The sequence below is a fragment of the Chrysemys picta genome, chromosome 12 (assembly GCF_011386835.1).
Source record: "Chrysemys picta bellii isolate R12L10 chromosome 12, ASM1138683v2, whole genome shotgun sequence".
In the NCBI taxonomy this organism is placed as follows: domain Eukaryota; kingdom Metazoa; phylum Chordata; order Testudines; family Emydidae; genus Chrysemys; species Chrysemys picta.
The window spans coordinates 17,650,318-17,659,128 of NC_088802.1; the positions used below are offsets into that span (position 1 = coordinate 17,650,318).

An 8,811-nucleotide genomic window follows, 5' to 3' on the forward strand; every position below is an offset into this window, starting at 1 on the left:
TGCAATCCACAAAGCCAGCATGCTAGGAGCCACCTAAGCCATCCAGCAGGAGATGCAGACAACAGGGGGTATCCTAAGTCCCACGCTTCTCTCAGAGTTCAGCACCTATCTCTGCTAGAGATCCATGAACTGAGGTAAGAAAGGCATTAGGCCACCTAAGCGGTGAATGGGCCTGATTTGACAGGTGTGCTCAGATGCCACCAACTGGATCAGGACTTTTAGATGAGTTTACACAAAACAGCTGGGGTGGGAGAGAGAAAGAGGGACAGAAAGCAGCTCTCTTATAACCTTTAGCCTAGTGGTTAGAGTACTCACCCAAGATGTGGAAGACAATCCCCCACCCCCACCTGAGAGGAAGCAGGGATTTGAACAGGGATCTGCCACATCTGAGATGAGAACCCTAATCACTATGGTATGGAATATCCTGATCTGGGGCTCCCTCAGTCTCTTCTATTGAAGTTTTCCAACTTAAATTAAATATTAATTGGGCTAACAAAGTTAAATGACACTACAGCTTAGTGATTAGAGCACTCACCTGAGTGTTAAAATTCCTTCTCCTCATCAGGCAGAGGAGGGACTTGAACTGGGGGTCTCCCACATCCCATGACCACTAAGCTAAAGATTATAAAGGAAGGTTCCCTTCACCACCTGCAACTGTTGTGTTAACTCAGCTAATGGGCCCAATCCAGTAAGCAGCCTCTGGGCATGCCTACCTGATCAGGCCCAGCATGCAATTTAGGTGGACAAATGCCTGTTTTCCCTGGTTTGTGGATCAGTCTGGAGCACAGACAGGAGATGGCGTCTGAGCGCCTGCGGTGAGGCAGCACAGCACATGCACACAGGCAGAAATGTAGGCACCTAGGGTTCTCCCTCTGCACATGATTCGCCACTGAATTAGTTTAGGAACGTACAGGGGTAAGCAGCAGTCAAAGGGGAGTTTTATGGATCTCAGTGGGGCTTACAAATGGGACTTAGGCACCTAAGTACCTTTGTGGATCCCACCTCTAACTCCTGTCAAAGTTAGATTCAAGACTCACAATTTGTTAGACCACTGTTTATTAGCACAGCGCTCTGCTAATACATTCAGATAATGTGAGCACCATGCAAGACCCACACTACCTTATTTTATACAGATAAAAAGGGCGAGACCTTAACAAGAGGACAAAGATAAGCAGAACTGACAAGTTTACCTGAAGCTAGACATACATATTCAATTTCCTTACTAACTTTTACAGATCTCCGGCTAATGGTCCAACATTAGGTTAAGCAGACTCATTGTTTATGCCTTAATGTTTCTTTTCCTGACACCTGTATTTCAATATTCCTTATTTCTGCTTAAAAAGGTACATACAGCATTTCTTCAATCCATTCTATTTTTACAATATAATTCATTCTACTTTCACAATCCCTCCTTTTGGTCAAGCTACGCTATGACCAACAATTACTGGGTTCCACATATTAACCGTTCTTTATCCCTTTCTTCATCAGCGATATTCAAAATCATCATATTAGCACTCTGTTTTGGGGCAGTCACCTGGGTAGCATGCCTTACACAATTCTGGATACAACAGGAGATTAACTGAAAACATACAAAAATCATTAGGATTCCAAACAGGATAGTCAGGGATCCCTGAAACAATCAGTTTCCTATGCCAGAGAAAGGTTACTTAGCCGCTTCCATAAAGAACTCGGCTCTTCATGGGGAAGATATACGATTTGTTCTAAGTGGCTAACGCGATCTAGTACCTCATTGGTGTTGTCAGGTATGAACACACAACATTCTTTTCCAATGAGAGCACAGGTCCCTCCTTTGGCCACCAGCACTATGTCCAATGCTTGACGGTTTTGGAGGGCCATCTGTTGGATTGCCCCTGTTTCTTTGGCCAGGGCTCTTAAACTCTCTCCGGTTTCATTTGCCATTATTTCAACTACTGCTTGTAACCTCAGGAGCCTTTTTGCATGGTGTATTACTCCCCCAAGTGGGATAAGGGAACCGCCAATAGCCTCTTCCCAGGTTAAGGGGCTTATGTTATTTACATACCATTGGGCATCTGGTAAATCCCTTCTTCTTCGCCTGAAATTACGGACGTGTTCTCGTGGGAAGGACCCTAGCACTCGGAATACTGGGAAGAGTCGGGCGGGATAACAGATACCTGACCAGTTAGCTGGTAACGCAGTATAAGCTTTGGTCCCACAAACCCAATGATGGCCTATTAAGGCCGGGAAGGGTCGGTTGCACCCATTTGTCACATAGGTGCCTGCAAAGAAGGAGTAATATCCTCCAAAGGGGCACAGGGTAATTCTCCTTACGAGGAGTGGTGTTATTTGCATGGCATTGAAAGATTGTATTGTTTTCACTAAGGTTACTGTAGGGGGAACATGAGATTGATTTTTCTGTTTGATCCCAGGTCGAGAAAAAATTCATAACCCCATACCTGGCCCACCACTCGTTAGTTTTGTTCGAATAATCCCATACACAATTGGCCACAATATGCCGAAGGCAACGGCTTTTTCCCAGATCCAACCCTGTCCCATTACACACCCAACACCAATGACATTTTCCCTCTACCACACTTATCCATTTAGATACATGTATTCCCACTGCTTCCCAAGTGTCATTGTTGTTCCATGTTTTGTTAAACGGACGAGGTCCTCCAGTGTGGTCTGGGAATTGAGTGGGATTGCCAGGACAGGAACACCAGCTTGAGAGTGGGCTGCAGACCCAGCAATTAGAAATATTAAGGGTTTGAGCTATCCACACTTGCTGCTGGATAAAAGAATTGTCATTGTGGACTCCCCAGACCTTAAGATACCAGCAGCGGAGGAACAGGCGCCACCAGAGGCGCATGTTGGAGGCAAGGCCCTGCTGGTTCTGACAACCTCAACTGAGGGAACCGCAGTCACAGTTTTACATCCACCAGGGAGCAGGCGCTAGGCTCGCTACTGCTTCTTCTTGGGCCTTGCTTTAGGTCATCGTCTGCTCCTGGCAACACTTACAAGAGCATAGATGATAAGGTATTGCAGGCTGTTCCTCTACGTCTTCTTCTGGAGTCAAAATTGACTCTGTCTGGTTCTGAGGTGATGATTGGTTCGCTGGGGATGGTGCCTTCTTACACTGCGAAGCATGTATCCACGCTGCGATGCCAGATAGTTTAACAGCCATCTGGGTAGTAAGCAGTACCTGATGAGGACCCTTCCACCGGAGCTCCAAGGTGTGTTTTCGATGATAGTGCCCTACGTAGACCCAATCACCTGGCTTGAGGTCATGGCAAACGTCAGAGGTGGGTTCCGTTGGCCAGGCAGCTCGAACCTGTGAATGGAAGTGACTTACGGCTTGCATTAATCCCTTGCAATTTGAAGGAGCGTACTGTGCGTCAAGTTCAAGTCTGAGACTGGAGTAAAGGTAGCCATAGCTCGCATAGGGTGTCCCATAGCAATTTCAAAGGGACTCAATTTATGCCTTTGGGATGGAGTGGATCGCATTTCCATAAGGGCCAGTGGTAAAGCCGCTGGCCAGCTTAACCCTGTAGAGTCACAGATTTTAGCAAGCTTATTCTTAAGTACACCATTTCATCTTTCAACTGCACCCGCGCTCTGTGGGTGGTAGGGACAGTGGAACAGGTGTGTGATATGTAACACACGATCCAGGTGTTGAACAAGTTGTCCAGTAAAATGTGTACCCCGATCACTGGACAGAGTGGCAGGAATTCCCTTGGCAGGCATAATATGATTTAATAAACATTTGGCAACAGACAGTGCGTCAGCCTTTCGACAAGGAAAGGCTTCGATCCAACCAGAAAATAAACATACCATAACCAAAATAAATTCATATTCTTGTCACTTAGGCATTTGTACAAAATCAAGTTGCCAATGCAAAAAGGTGTTTGGGGCAGGCCCCGGAACCCCTGAGCCACTTTTGCAGGTTTACCAATATTGTGGCTTTAGCAAGTGGTACAGGTGGCACAGTGGCAGGTTGCAAAAGAGCTGAAATGGGGGGCCCACCGTCCTGCCTTAGTTACATAACTTAGTTACCCTTGCCCCAAGACTCCACCTTCGCGCTGCCTCTTTCCCCGAGTCCCCACGGTCACGCTGCATTCCTCCGAAGCCCCGCCCCCACGCTGCCCCCTCCCTCTAATCCCCACCCCTGCACTGCCCGGTCTGGCATGATCCTGGGTCGCTGGGTGGTGCAGGGGCGGAGTCGAGGGGGAAGGGGCAGGCTGAGGGCGGGGCCTTGGAGGAATGGCAGCGTGGACGTGGGGACTCGGGGAAAGAGGCAGCGCGAGGGCGGAGTCTTGGGGGCAGGGCTGCCGGGAGAAGGGCTGGTGCAGGGGCAGGATCCTGGGGAGAAGGGGCGGTGTGAGGCCAGGGCCTGGGGGGAAGGGGCAGTGCAATGGCGGGGACCCGGGGGGAATGGGCAGCGTGGTGGTGGGGACTCCGACTCGGGGAAGAGGCGGCGCGAGGGTGGCAGCTCGGGGAGAAGCAGTGGGGCAAGGGTGGGAGCTCGGGTAGAAAGGACAATGTGAGGGTGGGGTCTTGGGGAGAAGGGGCAGTGCAAGGGCGGGGCATTATCAAAAGGGGCAGTGCAGGGGTGGGGATTATAAGGAGGGGCAGTGCCTCGGAGGAATGGCAGCGTGGACGTGGGGACTCGGGGAAAGAGGCAGCGCGAGGGCGGAGTCTTGGGGAAAGGGCTGGTGCGGGGGCGGGGCCTTGGGGGAAGGGGCGGTGCAGAGGTGGGCCCTAGAGGGGAGGGGCAATCCGGGAGCAGGGATTGGGGGAAGGGGCGAGTGAGGGCGGGTGATTTTGGGAAAGGGGCGGGGCAGGGCCAGGGTTTCAGGGAGAAGTGGAAGGACAAGGGTGGGAACTCGGGGGAAGAGGCGTTGCGGGGGCGGGGATTCGGGGGAAGTGGCAGCGTGAGGGCAGGGGATCGGGGAGAAAGGGAAGTGCAAGGGGGGGAACTCAGGAGAAGGGGCAGTGTGGGGGCGGGGCCTTGAAGGAACGGGTGGAGTTTAGGGGGAGGGGCAACGTGGGAGCGGGGATTCGGAGAAGGCGTGAGGGCGGGGACTAGGAGGGAAGGGCGGTGTGAGGGTGGGGCTTCGGGGAAGGGGCGATGCGGGGAGAGAGCAATGTGGGAGCAGAATTCGGTGTGGAGAGTTGGTGCTTTGAGTGAGTGTATCGGAGTCACTTCGGGGCAGCGATTGCCATTTAGCTATGAAGGTATGAAAGCAGGTCCTGGTGACATAGAAAGCAATGGGAGCGCGAGGGGAGCGCGCTGTTCCGAAGGAAGGTATTGCTTCCCGGCTCTCCGAGCTCTGGTCTCTCTGAGCTCTGGTCAAATGAAAAAATTCTGTAAGTTATATTTGTTCTTATCAGTTTAATATCTGATATGTTTGCTATGTGAGAACTTTATATTAAATGGATTTTTGGAACAGGGAGATGGACTAGGAGCTTGCTCCATCCACTCCATGTATCACCCTGGTATTGCAGTACTGTCGGGTACGGTGCACTTCCTTTTGGGGACTTTATGCTGGTTCAAAGAACAGAAAAAAAACTTTATGCTGTATCGGTGCTCAAAGCGTTCAGTTGTGTTTTCTATCGATTTGTCTGGTTTTTTTTCTTTCTGAGGGAGCGTCTACCCACTTTAGCAGCTGCTTTTTTCATTGAAAAGACTGGTTCTCACGCGTTACAGAAGTGTGGGCTTTGGGTCAGTAAAAAGAAGAACAGGAGGACTTGTGGCACCTTAGAGACTAACAAATTTATTAGAGCATAAGCTTTCGTGGACTACAGCCCACTTCTTCGGATGCATATAGAATGGAACATATATTGAGGACATATATATACACACATACAGAGAGCATAAACAGGTGGGAGTTGTCTTACCACCTCTGAGAGGCCAATTAATTAAGAGAAGAAAAAAAACTTTTGAAGTGATAATCAAGCTAGCCCAGTACAGACAGACAGTTAGATAACAAGTGTGAGAATACTTACAAGGGGAGATAGATTCAATGTTTGTAATGGCTCAGCCATTCCCAGTCCTTATTCAAACCGGAGTTGATTGTGTCTAGTTTGCATATCAATTCTAGCTCAGCAGTTTCTCGTTGGAGTCTGTTTTTGAAGTTTTTCTGTTGTAATATAGCCACCCGCAGGTCTGTCACTGAATGACCAGACAGGTTAAAGTGTTCTCCCACTGGTTTTTGAGTATTTTGATTCCTGATGTCAGATTTGTGTCCATTAATTCTTTTGCGTAGAGACTGTCCGGTTTGGCCAATGTACATGGCAGAGGGGCATTGCTGGCACATGATGGCATATATCACATTGGTAGATGTGCAGGTGAACGAGCCCCTGATGGTATGGCTGATGTGATTAGGTCCTATGATGATGTCACTGAAATAGATATGTGGACAGAGTTGGCATCGGGGTTTGTTACAAGGATAGGTTCCTGGGTTCCAGTGACATCATCATAGGACCTATGTGTATATATATCTCCTCAATATATGTTCCATTCTATATGCATCCGAAGAAGTGGGCTGTAGTCCACGAAAGCTTATGCTCTAATAAATTTGTTAGTCTCTAAGGTGCCACAAGTCCTCCTTTTCTTCTTTTTGCGGATACAGACTAACACGGCTGCTACTCTGAAACCTTTGGGTCAGTGTCTCTCAGCCATGTCCCCACAGGAAAGAATTGTTCCATTCCCTTCTCCTTGTGAAAATATTCCTGTTGTCACGCAGGGAGTAGGATGAGATCACATGGAGGAGAGAGCACTGTTCCAGGAGCTCCAGTATGGAACCAGTTCAGATCCAAGCAAAACAAGTGGTAAAACTCCCACTGACTTCAGTAAAACAAGATCAAGCCCTTAGAAGAGAGGACTGTGAGTCAGCGCTCCAAATGTTGCCAGCAAAGAACTTCCTAATAACGATTGCTTGCACACTAAGAAATGGGGTTCCGTGGTGACCCCGTTAAAAAGATGTGCCTCTTCCATTATGGGAACCATGATTCTGAATCAGTGCATCCCAAGCAACAATCCTTTGCAATTGTATTTGTCTCTGTACTCAGGGTAAGAAATTAGTTATCTCCCTAAAACAAGCAGGCAGTTTCAAAGGCAGTATTTGTGTAATTTGCATGCCTCAATAATGTTTATGTATTATGCTGCTTATAGGGTATCATGAATATTTAAGTGCACAAGGATAAATCCTCTTCATACAGTGTTACTTAGAATCATAGAATATCAGGGTTGGAAGGGACCTGAGGGGGTCATCTAGTTCAACCCCCTGCATCTTCCCAATAACGACAGACCCCCGAAGACGCCTCTTCCCCTGAGTTCACCTCCCAGATGGTGTCTTCGGGGGAACAGGCGGTGCGGGAATGGAGATTCGGGGGAAGAGGCGGCGTGAGGGCGTGGGATTGGGGATTGGGGAGAAAGTGAAGCACAAAGTGGGGAACTCAGGAGAAGGGGCGGTGTGAGGGCGGGGCCTTGAAGGAATGGGCAGGGTTTAGGGGGAGGGGCAACGTGGGAGCGGGAACTCGGGGGAAGAGGCGGTGTGGGGGCGGGGATTTGGGGGAATGGGCGGAGCGAGAGCGGGGCCTGCAAGTGAAGGCGAAGCGTGAGCGAGGGGGCTCGGAGGAAGCGGGGCGGCCACATTCCGGCACTGGTGGCCCCCCCCCACTTTTAGGGACCGGAAATTCCATCGCCCCTGCACACACCCCGCCCCCAGAAAACTCCCCTTGATACACAGCCTGGCTCTCGCTGACCGGCTCCCTGCGCTGAGCGCAGCAGCCGGGGGGAGCTCAGGGCAGGGACGGTGCGGGCCCGGCAACTGGATCAGTGGCGGAGGGACGCGCCCCGACGGGCTGGTTCCGAGAGCGGGACTCCGGCAGCACCTGGCACACAGCGTCTGTTGCAGGCAGGGAGAGTAGTTGACACCCCGACGGAAGGCGTCACAAGTCAGTGGGCGGGGTTATGCAGATCAGCAGTGTCTGACGGCAACACAGACCAGCTGGCTGAACCCAAGGAAGCGCCGCCAGCCCCATTTCCCGGACAGGAGAAGTGAGGCCCAGAGACACTGAGTGATGTGCCCGAGGGCACCCGGGAACGGGTGGCTGGGCCCGGATTCTTTTTCTTAAGGAAGTTTCTGCCCTCCCGCCTCCCCAGTCTGGCCTGCTCCTGGGTCACTGGGCGATGCAGGGGTGGGGCCGAAGGGGAAGGGGCGGGACGAGGGCAGGGCCTTGGAGGAAGAAGCGGCGTGGGGGCAGGGCCGCCGGGAGAAGGGCTGGTGCAGGGGCAGGGTCCTGGGGAGAAGGGGCGCTGCGAGGCCGGGGGGGAAGGGGCAGTGCAAGGGCGGGGACCCGGGGGGAATGGGCAGCGTGGTGGTGGGGACTCCGACTCGGGGAAGAGGTGGCGCAGGGGTCGAAGCTCGGGGAGAAGGGGCGGGGTAAGGGTGGGAGCTCGGGTAGAAAGGGCAACGTGAGGGCGGGGCCTTGGGGAGAAGGGGCGGAGCGAGGGTGGGGCCTCATGGAAAGAGGCAGTGCAGGGGTGGGGATTAGAGGGAGGGGGCAGAGCGGGGGCGGGGCCTCGGAGGAACGGCAGCGTGGCCGTGGGGACTCGGGATAAGAGGCGGCGCGAGGGCGGAGTCTTGGGGAAAGGGCGGGTGCGGGGCCTTGGGGGAAGGGGCGGTGCAGAGACGGGCCCTAGAGGGTAGAGGCAATCCGGGAGCAGGGATTGGGAGAAGGGCCGAGTGAGGGCGGGTGATTGGGGGAAAGGAGCGGGGTGCGGGCGGAGTCTTGGGGGAAGGGCTGGTGTGGGGATGGGGCCTTGGG

At 52.0% G+C, this 8,811-nt stretch overlaps 1 pseudogene; it reads left to right on the forward strand.

Annotated features, from left to right (window-relative positions):
* Nucleotides 1-5,286: 5,286 nt before the first annotated feature.
* Nucleotides 5,287-5,509, forward strand: LOC112061616 (U2 spliceosomal RNA; annotated as a pseudogene).
* The last annotated feature ends 3,302 nt before the right edge of the window (nt 5,510-8,811 follow it).